At 37.9% G+C, this 17687-nt stretch overlaps 1 long non-coding RNA gene and 1 pseudogene across 1 annotated transcript; both read right to left on the bottom strand.

Moving 5' to 3' along the window:
• Nucleotides 213-842, bottom strand: LOC108353396 (glutaredoxin-1 pseudogene; annotated as a pseudogene).
• Nucleotides 3333-8063, bottom strand: LOC134484290 (uncharacterized). The gene is made up of 3 exons (XR_010061698.1): nucleotides 7731-8063; nucleotides 5951-6079; nucleotides 3333-3482 (listed from the first exon to the last, which is right to left on the bottom strand). It is a non-coding gene; the product is annotated as an uncharacterized LOC134484290 (long non-coding RNA).
• Between the last annotated feature and the right edge of the window lie 9624 nt (nucleotides 8064-17687).

Genomic DNA, 17687 nt, shown 5'->3' with positions numbered 1-17687 from the left:
CTCATACCATTGTGGACTTCTTTGCTTGTGGGAAGGAACCTTTGAGAAGACCATTTGAAAGTTGGAAATGCAGAAGTGGGAAGGGCCTGTGTGTAGATCATACACAACTTCACAACATTCATTGTTATAATAATCATTAGGAAGTGGACTTCTGCAAAATGACATCAGCAGAACAGCATGGTAGAAAAACAGTAATTGATTCACTGGAGATTTAGATGCACTGGATCGTGAAACATGGGCTTGGAGGTAGAGACATGGCAGCACATGAAGTATGTATAATCAATTCTGTGTGATCTGTTAAGTTTCTCTACCTCATGGTTTCATGCAAAGAGCATCATATTTAAGCACTGAGGAATAGAAGAAAAGCCAAGTTTTTGAAAATCCAAGTCACAAGAAAATACTGTCCTCCTCCATGATGCACATCAACTCCCAGGTGCACTGGTCTTCAGCATGCCTGAATGACAGCTGTCAGCATGGGATTTACTGCCACCCTTTCATAACAGCAGAGCTCCAATCTGCTTTGGCCACGTCATCAGCTCCCCATTCTGTTTTAGGGAGATTAGATCACTGTGTCTGCCTATTAACTCTGTGATTACCTATAAAGACCCAAGGAACTATTCTCACTCCAGTGAGCTGTTGTAAGTAATCTTGAATTGAATTGGTGTTGTTAGTGGCTGTGATGTCTACAAATCCCAGAAGACCATGCTTGAAAGGGAGTTGATTGAGGACCTCTTCGGTATTTCTGCAATACTGGAAGGTGGGCTCGATGAACAGGAACATCTTTCCAGACTGGGTGTTGCAGTTCCCATACTCCTGAGCCGTGCTTTGAGGCTGCAGCTTCCTTCAAAAGAACGTTCAGTTTAAGGTACTGGACTATTGAAAAATGGCAATCTCGATGTACTCTTAACAATGCATTATACTTGAAGCCCATAGAAAACGTGGAAGAAAGAAGCTTTTACTTTTACTAGCTTGCACTCACATTGCTACCAAACCCTCACAGACAATACAACGTGCTTAATGAAGATTAACAATATAATAATGACCAGATGGGACATCTAGGCTTGTGGACTGAACAACTACTGGATTCTTGGAATTTCCAAATATCCATCCATTGTTAAATTATGTGGTCCACAGACTCTGATCCTTGTGCTAAATCCATTTTCTCTGTACAAAGAGATTCATCATCCACTCTCTGTTAGGGAACACCAGCTTCTACACCAGGAATCTAGAGAAGACCTTTGAAGCAGTTTGTGTCTAGTAAGAGGTTCAGCTCAGTGGCCCCATTCCCTTAGCATGATTTTCATATGATACTTTGATACAGTGTTGCTTATTTCCTATTGTTATTGGCAACAGAATTCAAATAGCAAAAGTAATCTCTCAATGAAATGCACAGTAATATATTTACATGAGTGCATCAGGAAGAATTATAGGATAAACAAGAATTGGAAAACTAGATTTCCATCCTTCTGTGGACAAAGAACAGGAAACCACAACTACATGAAAATCTGAGAAAAGTTGTCTGAAGTTTATTCTTTTCTTCAATCATGGGGTTCATAGGGAAGGAGCTCAGGTCTCAAGACTTGGCACAAATTTCCTTAATTGCTGTACCAGGTCTACTGCTGAATACCTCATTCATGGACCTGAAGAATCTCTGTATCCATCCTGCTACAAAGCATATATATATATATATATATTTATATATATATATATATATATATATATATATATATATATATATATATATATATATCACTCATAAGACGGACACTTTTGGATGTTTCTTTGAAAACAACAATGAAGTATGAGACACAGAATTTCTTCTTTCACACATTAGTTCTCTGGCTGATGGTTGTTCTCAGAAGTTCATTCCAGGAGTTGCTTTACAAGAATCATTCACTGGTCTGAAATAAACACCTTTTTAAATGTTGAGATATCTCTAGGACAGTATCATCCATCCTTCTCCCTTCCCAGTTTTGAAATGAATCATACTCCACCAAAGATCTGTGGTCTCTGCTGCAGGCTGCATCCCCCAGACTAGTTTGAATCCTTCTCTTAGCACTGCATTTATGATACATTAGCATGATTTCCTTACCACTTTCAACCCCACGGTAGTTTTTCAATTCTTAATTTAATCTGATGAGGTTAATCTACATTGTAACACAGGATGAGATTTGACAGATCTGCTCCAACCTTTACAATAAGAGATGCTGAGGTATGATGCTGCATAAACTAATGCCCTCATGGATGACAGGCAATTTAGACAATAAGCATTCCTATCCAATATATGTATTTCTGTAGTTCTCACAAAACTTCTTTCTTTGGTTGAGTTTGTTCAAGTTCTGCTAATACAGTATGAAAGGAAGGATAAATGTCATGGGCAGGTGCTGGTGAGATAGTTCATCCATTTTATCTCATTTGCTTAACATAGAACCGAAAGGATAACACAGTTCTTAGTGGAATTCACTGACCTTGACAGGATTCCGTGGGAATTGCATGTATGTGGTGCATAGTTCTTACATCATGCAAAACACTTATGTATAAAAAAATAATAGCAATAATAATGATAATGATAATAAAATGAAACAAACAGCTATCCAAAATAGGCACTAACACATATTCAAAGCCAACAACATAAAAACCGAGTATAAAAATTTTTTTAAAAATGTGGAATACATTATCTCTTCTGTGTGGTTCCCACTGAGACTATATTTCAAACCAGAGACAGATTAGGTATGATTTTCCTGATTTTTATTTTTACTCCATTGCTGAAGGTTTTCATTTTCTGAGACTCATTAGAGCAAAAGTATTGAGTTTCTCACTGGTTTGTTCTATAAGATCATCCCTAGAGGATTACATTTTAGGAGTACCTAAATATATGACCACAAGGATGCATCATGAACACATTTGCAATCATGAACTTGGTATCCACATTAGGCTAATAGGCACATTGAAAGTCGAATCCACATGTATACCTCTGGCTTGTTGTGAACAAATTACCAGTCCCAAGGCCCCTGCAAGTTTCAGTGATCTATCTCTGCATATGGTTTCTGGGATGACAGGATGGCTAAAGTACATATTAAAAAAAACAAGTTTCTTAAGAGGTGAAAAAGACAATTTATCCTTAAACATATATATTAACTTGTTTGAAAAAGTGCTTAAAAGATACAATCATAATATAAAGTGCATTACCTTTACCATACTGAAATCCACAAGTAAAAAAAATTAATAAAGAATGAATAAGAAAAGTTGCAACCAAACTGAACAAAGCTAATGCCTGAAGAAAACAAAACACAAACCAGAAACAGAACACAGTAATTAAGCTACTCAGCATTCTCTTGCTGAAAGTTTAGCACCACTGTCTTACCCTGTGGCTGGCCTTGCCAACGTAGCATGAGGGCAGTCAGTCACCAAGTGTAATACATATTTAAAGATGAATCAAGCTATGCCTCTTTGCGGCCTTTACAGCTCAAGGTCTTGCAAAGCTAAAATGAGACATGTACAGAATTTGGTTTCAAGGCTTTGTATTTCTCTTGAATTATTTCCAATAAAAAACTTGTAAATCCCTCATAACAAGAATGAATTAATCCTCTGAGACTCCTCCTGCATAGACAGCAGCTCTTGGTGTGCTTCAACACTTCTTTGAATCCCTCTCATGTTCATGCTCACCATGAAGGGAATTCCAATGTCTGAATGGAAACTCACTTCCCTTTTCTACTTGGGCTGCAGTATTTACTCAGCTCGAATATTCACACTACTATGGAGATAATCATTTTGAAAATTCATCCACTCATATGTACCACTAAATTTATAGCATATAATTTTGACCATTCAAAGTCTTCCTCATGCATATTTCCTGAAGCCTTTAACTTTCTTCATCTTAGTAACATGTTCTGCACCCAGTAGTGCTTATTTACATACAATGTTTGCCCTTGGCTTTGAACCAGCTGCTCAGTCTTAGGTACTGGACTTTACCCAAGCACAAGTTTCTCCATTTCGCATTAAGCTGTTGCCAGTATGTTTACTTAGGTTTTTCAACTTGAAGACTTGTCAAAGCTCTTACTGTCCCTACACAGTTATGTCTAGTAATGACCTGGTTCAACCCTACAATCATGAGAAATGAGCAACTACAGGTCCATAAAATCAAAATTGAGTCACTACACATCTTGCAAAGGCTGTTTTAATAGTGGGATTCAGTTGTTACTGTTTTCAAGTCATCCCTCTTAAATTTAAAATATAAGCATTGCTTAAGGACAGAATGCTTTCTCAAGAAAGAAGAGGAATTCTGAATTCTTTCATTGACATTTGGTGTAACTTTCTTGTGGAGTATACACTTCATATTTTGGATAAATCCAGCATGCCAGACACAGCACAGAGCAGTCAATTGTTTGTAGGATATGTATGTGTGTGTGTGTGTGTGTGTGTGTGTGAGTGTGTGTGTGTGTGTGTGTGTGTGTGTGTGTGTTTGGGTGTGTGTGTGTGTTTGTGTGTGTGTGTGTGTGTGTGCTCCTAGGTCACTCCACAGTAACTCATGCTACGTGTTATAGAAGCACACTTGTTCAAAGATACCATGGACTCCTGCCTCTTTAACATATCTAATCACTTCAAATTGCACCATTTGCTTATACCTCTGGGTCACAGAATAAATTCATAATATGAACCATTAATTTCTCCATAGGTATTCAGAGCTGAATGATACATAATTTTTGGCGTCTTTAGATTCATATATTTATTCAAAAACTCAATTAAGTATGTATTGTCCTCTAAACTGAAATCTAACTGGTATTTTGGACTTTTGAGTTTCACGGGTAAACTTCATCAACTATATGCACTCCCTCCACTGTTGACTTGTTCAGGCTATGCTTCCTGAATGTCATGTATGCTGTGACTCCCTAGTTATACAGCCATGTGATACACAAGTGATTTCTCATGTAGTTTTCTTAATACTCAATGGTTCTGATAGGAATCTGTGAAGAGGGGAATAAACCTCTTTGTGGTTAATGTAGGTTGCCAAACTTCCACTGGATAATTTTTGAATAGCATCAGGTATAAATGCATGTGCTTTTTAGGTGGTTTCCCATTATCTATTAACACTCCACATAGCGCCACAGCATCGTATTATTGCAAGTTTCCAAGCAAAGTGATTTCTTGTCCCACCTGGCTTAGAATTGTGTAGGAGTTCCTTGATCAATCTGTGTAATCCTAAGGGAATCTTCTTTATATAATATCATCTATGGATGGGGTAATATCTACAACATTTAATACACAGACTTTAATACACAGTCCTTGAACTGTGTAAAAGAAAAATATTTACAGCAGATTGATTCTGTAAGGTTTTGGCTACTACCTGATTCCCTTAGCTAAAATATGTCTATGCATGCTTATTCAGGCCCAGACAGACCCATGGGGAGACCACTATGTCTAAAAATGTCAACTATTACTCAGATGTCCTCTATGTATAGATCCTGAGGAACAGTTACTTCAGTTCAATGTGGAACTGAAGAAGACACAAACATATTCCAAAATAAAAAAAATTACTAAGAGAAGAATTGAGGCAATGATTTCATCTATGTAGAACATTAATTTCAGCCTCACATGAAAATGTATGATGTGAAGTAGTTTAAACACTGTAGTGCAGAAGGAATAATATACTTTGGGTATGGTCTCTATGGACTAGAGTATGATATCAATACAGTCTCACGAGACAGATTTTGAAGTACATATGAACATCTGAGTACTACAGCAGAGTAACTCTTGCTCAACAAAATACCCTTTATGTTATTTGTCACCTTACCGATACCACTTCCTGCTAGGTGACAGAGTTCTGACTCATTTTTAAGTTTTTTTTAATCTCATGCTAATTTTTGATGCTTTCTTTTCCCAGCGGAATAGTTAGTCAACAGGCCTGTGTACCAGATATCAGCTGCATGACCAGAGGATGGTTACAATTTACCTCACTGCTGAATTCATGGCTGCAAGGATTTTTTTTTTTATGAGAAGGCCTTGATCTTCTAGAATGTTGTGTTGTCTGTGGTTTTCCTTAGCTTCGTCCATTCTCTCAAGGTTCATATCAGTGAAGAAACTGCACACAGAATGTGAAACACACTTGTTTGGCCACAGGATAGACAAATTCCAGAAAACTTTCCTTGCATGGATTTAGAACATAGTGGACAGGAGATAGATTCAGCTTAGTCAATGAAATGTTCCCCCTGTATACATAATGGACAAATGTTTACCCACCTGGGTTGACTTGTTAGCCATGCCTATTTACCCCTCTTACCTTGTTCCCAGGCTGTGAAGAGGAGACTTTGTTCTCAACAAGGGTTAAAGTGATGGACCCACATCTAACCCTTGCTCACTGTTTCCCAGTTCCTCCAACATAAGCAGATTAATCCAAAAGGAGTTCCCATTTCCATAGTCTACGTGGCTTCAGGTCTGAAGCTATGAGTCCAGTCAACAAGAAAAATTTTCATAACCAAGACAAAGTAAAACTTTTCTCTCTTTTAGTGCTGAGGGAAGGGCAGCTGTGATGGTAACTTTTTTATTGTAAGTACTTCTTGAGACAGGGGAGGGGGAAAAGCATTGGAGGAGGATAAGTCTTGATCTATTTAGGGTTATTATTATTATTATTATTATTATTATTATTATTATTATTATTATAATCAAGTGTACTTTATGCTGGTAAGGTGATTCAACATTTAAGAGCACTGACAGTTTTTCCAGAGGTCTGGTGTGCAATTCTCAGTAAACACATTGTGACATACAACCGTCTATAATGGTATCTGATGCCCTGTTCTGGTGTGTTTGACAGCTACAATATTCTCATATTAAGCAAGTAAAATAAATCTTTAAAATAAATAAATAAATAAAACATAAATAAATAAAACTTTACCTATCTAAGTCTAAGTTACTGTGCTATTGTTGCTTCCGAACATTCTTTATTTCTCAGAGGACAGGCAAAGCATTCTATGTCTATTTAAATCCATGATGAGAGCTCACAAACTACTTGCCATTATCTGAAGAATGCTACTCAAATCCCAGCTTCTGCTATTCTGAGAAATGAAATAGCTTCCATCACACTACTATCCTGTCTTCAAGTTCTACCACTGAGAGGCACAGGAGAAAGTTCAAATTTGCATGGGACATTGGAGATGCTGTTTCTTGTGATGTGAGAAAACTAGTGTTAACAGAGCAGGGTCAAGACAGTCAACAAAGAACTGGTCTTAATGGCTAACTTTTGTTCAAATCCTGTTGGTACAAGGGGTCAGTATTCCTGAGAGTTTACCCAACTCAAAGGTCATCTTCTGAAGTTCAATAGTCAGTTTCTACATCTTCTAAATCGCTGTACTAGCTCACTGATGGTAGAAGGTTAAGATGATGCTTTCCCACACACACACACGGTTTGGTATAATAAAGATGATCTTATTGAAGAAAAGTTAGGTCAGTTAATCTAGAACAAAGTGTTGCACTAAAATCTTTTACCCTATGAAGGAGGATGGGAAACAATTGTGAGTAGTGCTTTTCCCCACAACTTGGCCACAAGAACAATGAAGTATGACACAATAGATCTACATGATCATAGCCAAAGACTACGAACATACACATTCAATTGAATGCACATTGCTCATCTCTCTGATCTCTAATGGAAGAGTTCAGGTATTTCCCACACCTCTCCTGCTTAATATTTCATTGCACTCCAATGCTAGCACACTGAAGGATATTCAAGAACATACCTGACAGGTGATCTTTTGACCTAGCATCCTATAGAGATGAAGCAAGAGTGTCAGCATTTCCAGAGCTCTGTTTTGCCAGTGGTGTGATTTCCTCTGGATCCCCTAGAAATGCTTCAGAAATCCAAGAAAACAGCCTCATCAGGCATATTCGCAGCTGCACAGTGTTTATCTTGGCTTCAGAACACCACAGCCTGTAGTAACAGAAGCAAGGATGAAAAATTCAAACATGATAAGCATACATTTACTGGGCTGATGCCAAGAATCAATGTTAGATCTCTCTACATCCATGACTGTAGGTAGACATGACTTGTAGGAGTAGAACATGGTTGTTTAGTTTCCCCAATTACTGTTCAGGACAGGTAGAAGTCAGGAAGAGACAGTCCCCATTCTAGTTCACTAACTATGAGTTCTCCAGTGTAATAGAAAACTGCATGCCAAAGAACCCTTTCATTAGGACAAAACAACAACCAACTGATTGGGAAAAGGTCTATACAAATCCTACACCTGATAGAGTGCTATAACCAATACATTCAAACAACTCAAGAAGTTAGAGTTCAGAGAAACAAATAACCCTATTAAAATTGTGGTCCAGAACTAAAAAAAAGATTTCTCAACTGAGTAAAATCAAGTATCTGAGAAGCACCTTACTAAATGTTCAACATATTTAGTCATCAAGAAATGTAAATGAAAACAACCCTGAGATTCCACCTCACACAAGTCAGAATGGCTGAAATAAAAAAAAAAAACCTGAGGAGATAGCAGATGATGATCAAGATGTGGAGAAAGACAAATAGTCCTTCTTTCTTGGAGGGAATACAAACTGCTACAATCACTCTGGAAATCAATCTGCAGGTTCCTCAGAAAATTGGACATTGCAATAACTAAGGACTCAGCCAGACCTCTCCTGATCATATACGGAAAAGATGTTCCAACATAAAACAAAGACACATGCTCAACTATGTTCATAGCAGCCTTATTTATAATACGCATAAGCTGCAAAGAACCCAGATGACATTTCTGGGGAAAGGATTCATAAAATTCATCTAACGAATTGTTTACTACACAAGCTATCAAAAACAATTATTTCAAGTAATTCATAGACAAATGGAATGAACTAAAAATTGTCATCCTGAGTGAGGCAACCAAATTACAGAAAAAACACACATAGAATGCAATCACCAAAAGTGGATATTGGCCCAAAAGCTCAAATTACCCACGATGCATATATGTATATATGTATATCAGCCACCAAATCTAGATAAGATTGAAGAAACTAAGAAGATCATCTTGACAGGAACCAGATATGGATCTATCCTGAGAGACACAGCTAGACCATGTCAAATACAGAGGTGAATGCTAACAGCAAACCAGTGAACTGAAAATGGACCTTTTCTTGGTAGATTTTGAGAAAGGTTACAGGAGCTGAAGGGGCTTTCAACCCCATAAAAACAACAATGCCAAACAAACAGAGCTCTCTGGTACTAAACCAATATTCAAAGACTGTACATGGACAGACCTATGGCTCCAACTGCATATGTGGCAAAGGATGGTCTTGTTGGGCACCAATGGAAGGAGGAGCCCTTGTTCGTACATAGGTTATTCTCCTTGTTCATGGGAATGTCAAAGGGCAGATAGTGTGGTTAGAGGAGAAGGGATAGTGTATAGGTAGGGATCTTATGTGCAGGATTATGAGAAAGGAAATAATATTTTAAATGTAAATATTGAAACATCCAGTTTAAAAAAGCACTAAAATTTGCTAAAACTAAAAAAAAGAGAAAGATATGAAAGAAAAGATAACTGCAAACTAATCACACCTATTGACTTGGAAATCTAAAGTGGAATTCAGAGTAATACAAGTGGAAAGACAGAGATGATGAAGTCTCAATTAGAAGACGTTCTCTCTCCTAGATATCAGAGTCAAACACAAACTGCACTATAAGAATCCAAATCATAGACGAGTTTACTCTGAGCTGAGGAAACAATAATGTCCATCCTATCTTCCTTAGGACCTTTTTCTTTTGGACAAAAACAATAAAGGCCATGAGCTCTCAGGAAAACAACTGTGCCCTTCCCAACACTTGGCTTTTGAATAAATAAATGTATGATATAAACTCTCTGATTTCCAGGAACCATAAGAACCGGGAACAGGATGCTTCTGAGAGACTCCAAGCTCCTGATTATCATATGTGGAAGGCTCAAGTCAAGGCTATCTCTTCAGAGATCACACTCAATCTCAACCAAGGAAACACTGAGATTTCCCAAGGACCATGTATTCCTCCCATTTTTTAATTAACTTGAGTATTTCTTATATACATTTCGAGTGTTATTCCCTTTCCTGGTTTCTGGGCAAACATCCCTGTAATCCCTCCCCTCCCCTTCTTTATGGGTGTTCCCCTTTCCCATCCTCCCTCATTGTCGCCCTCCCCCCAACAATCTAGTTCACTGGGGGTTCAGTCTTAGCAGGACCCAGGGCTTCCCCTTCCACTGGTGCTCTTACTAGTATATTCCTTGCTACCTATGAGGTCAGAGTCCAGGGTCAGTCCATGTATAGTCTTTAGGTAGTGGCTTAGTCCCTGGAAGCTCTAGTTGCTTGGCATTGTTGTACATATGGGGTCTCAAGCCCTTTCAAGCTCTTCCAGTTCTTTCTCTGATTCCTTCAACGGGGGGTCCTATTCTCAATTCAGTGGTTTGCTGCTGGCATACGCCTCTGTGTTTGCTGTATTCTGGCTGTGTCTCTCGGGTGAGATCTACATCCGGCTCCTGTCGGCCTGCACTTCTTTGCTTCATCCATCTCGTCTAATTGTATGGCTGTATATGTGTGGGCCACATGTGGGGCAGGCTCTGAATGGGTGTTCCTTCTGTGTCTGTCTTAATCTTTGCCTCTCTATTCTCTGCCATGGGTATTCTTATTCCCCTTTTGTAGAAGGAGTGAAGCATTCACATTTTGATAATCCGTCTTGAGTTTCATTTGTTCTAGGCATCTAGGGTAATTCAAGAATTTGGGATAATAGCCACTTATCAATGAGTGCATACCATGTGTGTTACCAATCCTACAACAGATAGAGGCCTTATATCCAAAATATACAAAGAACTCAAGAAGTTAGACCGCAGGGAGACAAATAACCCTATTAAAAAATGGGGTTCAGAGCTAAACAATGAATTCATAGCTGAGGAATGCCGAATGGCTGAGAAACACCTAAAGAAATGTTCAACATCTTTAGTCATAAGGGAAATGCAAATCAAAACAACCCTGAGATTTCACCTCACACCAGTGAGAATGGCTAAGATCAAAAACTCAGATGATACCTGATGCTTGCGAGGATGCGGAGAAAGAGGAACACTCCTCCATTGTTTGTGGGATTGAAGACTAGAACAACCATTCTGGAAGTCAGTCTGGAGGTTACTCAGAAAACTGGACATTGAACTGCCTGAGGATCGAGCAATACCTCTCTTAGGCATATACCCACAAGATGCCCCAACATATAAAAAAGACACGTGCTCCACTATATTCATCACAGCCTTATTTACAATAGCCAGAAGCTGGAAAGAACCGAGATGCCCTTCAACAGAGGAATCGATACAAAAAATGTGGTACATATACACAATGGAATATTACTCAGCTTTCAAAAACAATGACTTTATGAAACTTGTAGGCAAATGGTTAGAACTGGAAAATATCATCCTAAGTGGGGTAACTCTCCCTTTTTTATACCAAGACAGAATGCCAGCTTCTTTCTCCCCATCTCTGATCTCTTCATCTTCTTTGTTCTACCTCAAATGGCGGTTTACTCTGAATTAGGTTCCCTTTAGCAACCCCTAGAGGTACTGAAGTAATATCTGAGAGGCAGTTGCAGTCACAACAACACTTGTGACATCACAGAAAAAACTAGGGCCCTCCAGGATACAAGAGATTTTTCAGGGAGGGCCTACTGATGATGTCATTGAGAACTGCCATGGCCTACCTGCTGAACAGCTTTCCTTACAGTGACCAGATACAAGGTTCGATTTACAGGAGCTTCTCCTGTGACACAGTGGAATCCTTTACTTACTACATCTCTCTAAAGCTAGAGACTTCTCTTTGCTCCATTAGTGGTTACATGCTCTGAATGGAGAAAGTTTGTCAAGGGCTTGGCAGGGGTAGAAATGATCTAGACACAGAGTAGAGGAGATACTTCTGGATAATAATTTTTTCCCAGTTCATTTCCTGTGATATACAGTGCAATTTCCTAGGTTTTCTCTGTTTCCTAAAGGACAGAATTTGCCCTACAGAACTTTGACTTAATATTGTATTACATTTTCTTATTGTACTTTCTTTTATAGGGAACTTTGTATATAATCCTTTATATATATATATATATATATATATATATATAATTTTATTTTCCAATTCATTGTTTGCACTGATTTTGGTAACAAAGAGGGCCCAGCTATAGACTAAATCTAAGACTTTAAATATTGTGTATCTTCTTCAAATGATAAACTCCCAAATACTTATTTTATCCCAAAATTACCAGACATCAGTAAAGCAAAGGACAACATGAACAACCGATTGTTTCCTGTAATCCCATTAGATATCAGTACTCTATATCTAAATTCCTGAATTCCCAGGGACAGACTTGAACGTTTTAAATATATTATCCTGATTCTTTCTTCAGGCCAAACATAAGATTCAGGAGGATGGGCAGGGAGAGAAATCACTTGAGGTCAAGATTAACCTCAACTTCAATAGTTTCATAAAAACAGGTGGTAGTCTTTTTGGCATTATCATTTGGGGATTCTACATTCTTGATCTAGTTTCCCAGAAACCCTGTTAAATTTCCACCTAACATCCTAGCTGGTGGAGCCACTTAAATGTGAGTGTGTGTATACATTTTCTATATACATATTTCAGACACCAAAACTAGATAAGATTGATGCTAAGAAGTGAATGCTGTCAGGAAAACAAGGGCACTGGAGAAAATTTCCTTTAACACCAATGGCCTATGCTCTAAGATCAAGAATCAACAAGTGGGATCTCATAAAACTGAAAAGCTTCTGTAAGGCAAAGTATTCTGTGATTAGGACAAAATGAAACCAACAGATTGGGAAAAGATCTTTACTAATCCTACAACACATAGAGGCCTTATATCCAAAATATACAAAGAACTCAAGAAGTTAGACCGCAGGGAGACAAATAGCCCTATTATAATATCAGGTTCAGAGCCAAACAAAGAATTTACAGCTGAAGAATCCCGAATGGCTGAGAAACACCTAAGGAAATGTTCGACATCTTTAGTCATAAGGGAAATACAAATGAAAACAACCCTGAGATTTCACTTCACACCAGTGAGAATTGGTAAGATCAAAATCTCAGGTGACAGCAAATGCTGGCAAGGATGTGGAAAAAGAGGAAAACTCTGCCACTGTTGGTGGGATTGCAGAATGGTACAACCTTTCTGGAAATCAGTCTGGTGGTTCCTCAGAAAATTGGATATTGAACTACCTGAGGAACCAGCTTTACCTTTCTTGGGCATATACTCAAAAGATGCCCAAACATATAAAAAAGACACGTGTTCTACTATGTTCATAACAGTCTTATTTATACTTGCCAGAAGCTGTAAAGAACCCAGATGTCCTTTAGCAGAGAAACGGATACAAAAAATGTGGTACATCTACACAATGGAATATTACTCAGCTATCAAAAACAATGACTTTACAAAATTCATAGGCAAATTGACTGAACTGGAAAATATCATCCTGAGTGAGATAACTCAATCACAGAAAAACACAGGTGGTATGCACTCATTGATATGTGGCTATTAGCCCAAATGCTTGAATTATCCTAGATGCACAGAACATGTGAAACTCAAGAAGGATGATCCAAATGTGAATGTTTCACTCCTTCCTTAAAAGGGGAACAAGAATACCCTTGGCAGGGAATAGGGAGGCAAAGATGAAATGAGAAGCAGAAGGAATACCCATTGAGAGCCTGCCCCACATGGACCCCATACATATACAGCCATCCAATTAGAAAAGATCGATGAAGCAAAGAAGTGTAAGCTGACAGTTAAAACACGTAAATCTCTACTGAGAGGCACAGTCGAATGCAGCAAATATATATATATATATATATATATATATATATATATATATATATATATGCGAATGCCAGCAGGAAACAACTGATCTGAGAATGGGACCTGCGTTGTAAGAATCAGAAAAAGGATTGGAAGAGATTTAAGGGTCTCCAGACCCCATATGTACAAAAAAGCCAACCAACCAAGGCTTCCATGGACTAAGCCACTACCCAAAGACTATACATGGACTGACCCTGAGCTCCAACTGCATAGGTAGCAATAAATAGCCTAGTAAGAGCACCAGTGGAAGAGGAAGCCCTGGGTCCTGCTAAGACTGATTCCCTAGTGAACGTGATTGTTGGGGGGGGGCGGGAGGATGGGAAGGGGATCACCCATATAGAATTAGTAACACAATGGACACTTTTACATACTACATCTCCCTAAAGTTAGAGACTACTTCTTGCTTCATTAGTGTATGCATGCTATAAATGTAGAAAGTCAGCAACTGGGCATACAGAGAAAAGATCTAGGAACATGGGGTGAAGGAAATTCTTCTGGATAATAATTTTATTCCAAATTCCATTCCTCTGACATAGAGTTCAATTTCCTAGGTTTTCTGTGTTTTTCACAGGTCAGTATTTTCCCTACAGACCTTTAATTGAGTGAATTTCGTATTACATTTTCTTATTTTACATTCCTTGATAGGGGACTTTATAAATATATTCCTGAATGTTACTCAAAACTTCTGTTTTCCAATTCCAATTTTTTAAATGATCTTTGCAACAAAGGGGGCTTAGCCATAGAGTATAATAGTTTAAATATTATGTACCTATTTCAAAGGATAAACTCCCTAATCCTTATTTTATCCTAAAATTACCAGACATCAGTAATGCAAAGGACACCATTGAGTATAGAATGCGGTTCTGTAGCCCCATTAGTTATCAATTCTCAAATATTTACCTTCCTGTGTTCCCAGTCCCTGACTTGAGTGTTTTTGATGTCCTACCATGATTCTTTCTTCAGGGCAAACATAAGATTTAGGAGGATGGGCAGGGAGAGGAATGGCTTCAGGTCCAGTAAAACCTGAAAACCAATAGGTTCTTATAATCAGGGGGAAGTCTATTGGGCATTGCCATTTGTGGATTCCACAAACTTGACCTAGTTGCACAGAATCCATGTAAAAATTGCACCTGACCAGCTGTAAGAGCCACCAAATGTATATTTAGCAGCCACGAAAACTAGATAAGGTTGATAAAGCTAAGCAGTTTATTCTGCAAGGAAGCTGATATAGATCTTCCCTGAAAGACACAGGAAGAATCTGTCAAGTAGAGAAGTGAACACTAGTGGTAAAACAGTGAACTGAAAGCAGACCTCTTGGTATATTTTGAGAAAGGATTACAAGAGCTGAAGGGGTTTTCAACACCATAAGAACAAAAATGCCAATGAATCAGAGCTTTCTGGGTCTACACCAATATCCAAAGAGTGTAAATGGACAGACCTAGGCCTCCAACTGCATAAGTAGCAAAGGATGGTCTTATTGTGCATCAACGGAAGGAGAAGCCCTTCATCCTCCCTGGGTTTGACTCCCCTTTTGAGGGAATGTCAAAGAGCAGTAAGAGATGTTGTAGAAATTGGGAGAGGGACAGGTTAGGGATCTTATAGGCAGGAAATTGGGAAAGGAAATAACATTTGAATTGTAAATATAGAAATATCCAATTGTAAAAAATAAAATTTGCTAAAAAAACAATTAAAGAAATTAAAGATAAGAAATCTGACTTAATCACACCTATTGACTCAGAAATCTAAAGGGTCACTGTCAGGGTCTGGTGCTCAGATTATTATGAGTCAAAAGACTGTGATGATGTAGTCTCAACTAGAAGCAATTCCATCTCCCAGATATCAGTGTCAGACACAAACTGCAATATAAGAATCCAAAGCATTGAGGATTCTACTCTGACACAGTACCCGATTTACCCTTTTCTGCTGAGACCTTTTTTTTTTTTCCTGGGAATAAATAATAAAAGCCATGAGCTCTCAGGAAAACAATTGTGTCCTTCCCAAAACTTGGCTTTTGGGATAAAGAAATTGATATAAACTCTCTGACTTCTAGGAACCATAACAAGCAGGAATGCAAATACTTCTGAGATTCTCCCAGCTCCTGATTCCCATAAGTGGAAGGCCAAGATCAAGGCTATTTCTTCAACGAACCCAGCCAAACCCTACCCAGGAATGATGGACCTTTCCCGGGGACCAAGTATTACTTTCCTTTTTTTATATCGAGACAGAAGTCCAATTTCCTTCTCCCCATCTCTGATCTCTTCATCCTCTTTTTTCTCCCTCCCTAATGCTCTTTATTCTGAATTGAAGGCCAATTAGGAAACCCTAGATGTACTGAGGGAATATCCAAGAGTCAGTTGCTGTCAGCACAACACTTGTGACATCACTGAAGAAGATAGGGATCTCCAGGTTACAAGAGATTTTTCAGGCATGGCCTAATGGTGATGTCACTGAGAACTGCTATGGCCTACCGTTGAACAGATTTCCTTACATTGACCAGATTCAAGGGTTCCCTTTGCAGGAGTGTCTCCTGTTACACAGTGGAAACCTTTACATGCAACATCTCTCTAAAGCTACAGGCTTCTCTTTGCTTCATTAGTGGTTACATGCTCTGAATGGAGAAAGTTAGTGAGAGGCTTGGCATGGATAGGAAAGATCTAGTAACATGGAGTTGAGGAAATTCTTCTGGTTAATAATTTTATTCCCTGGACCACTCCTGTGACATTCAGTCCAATTTCCTAGCTGTTCTCTGTTTCCCAAAGACTAGGAGAATTCTCCCTACAGACTTTCAATTGAGTGAATATTTAATTATATTTTCTTATTGTACATTCCTTAATAGGTGACTATATATATATATATATATATATGTGTGTGTGTGTATATATATATATATATATATATATATATATATATATATATATATATTCCTGAATGTGTACTCAAAAATTTTTCAATTCAATTTTTGCAATGATTTTGGCAACAAAGTGGGCCAAGATATAGAGTGAGTATAACTGTAAATATTGTGTATGTAATTCATATGATAAACCCCCAAATCCTCATTTAATCAAAATATTACCAAACATCAGTAAAGCAAATGACAACATGGAATATAGAATGTGGTTCTGTAATCGCATAATATATCAGACCTCTAATATCTACATTCCTGTGTTCCCAGGTCCACAGTTGTGGGTTTTGGATGTTTTGCAGTAATGCTTCCTTCAGGAAAACATAAGATTCAAGAGGATGTGCATTGAAAGGAATGGCTTGAGGTCCAGGGAAACCTCAACTTCAATAGTTTTATTAGAACATGAGGAAGTCTATTTATCATTGTCATTTGTGGATTCTACATTCTTGACCTAGTTGCACATAATCCATGTTAAAATTCCACATAACCTCATAGTTGTAGGAGACACCAAAAGGATATATAAATATAGAGAAAAATATAGATATAGATATGGATATAGATATGGATATGGATATGGATATTGATATGGATATAGGTATAGGTATAGGTATACATATAGAGATAGATATAGATATACAGATAGAGGTAGAGAGAGATCGAGATAGAGATAGATACAGATACAGATAGATACAGATACAGATACAGATACAGATACAGATACAGATACAGATACAGATACAGATACAGATACAGATATAGATATAGATATAGATATCACAGCCACCAAAATGATATAAAATTGGTGAAGTTAAGAAGTGCATACTGCCAGGAACAGGACATAGATCTTTCTTGAGAGACACAGCTAGATTATGTCAAATATAGAAGTGAATGTGTTGGTGTAAAAATATAAAAATCATAAAGTAAAGTTGCTTTTTAGCT

Source organism: Rattus norvegicus, chromosome Y (genome assembly GCF_036323735.1).
Source record: "Rattus norvegicus strain BN/NHsdMcwi chromosome Y, GRCr8, whole genome shotgun sequence".
Classification (NCBI taxonomy): Eukaryota; Metazoa; Chordata; class Mammalia; order Rodentia; family Muridae; genus Rattus; species Rattus norvegicus.
Note: the sequence above shows the minus strand (reverse complement) of the source record. Positions and strands in the feature narration are given on the sequence as shown.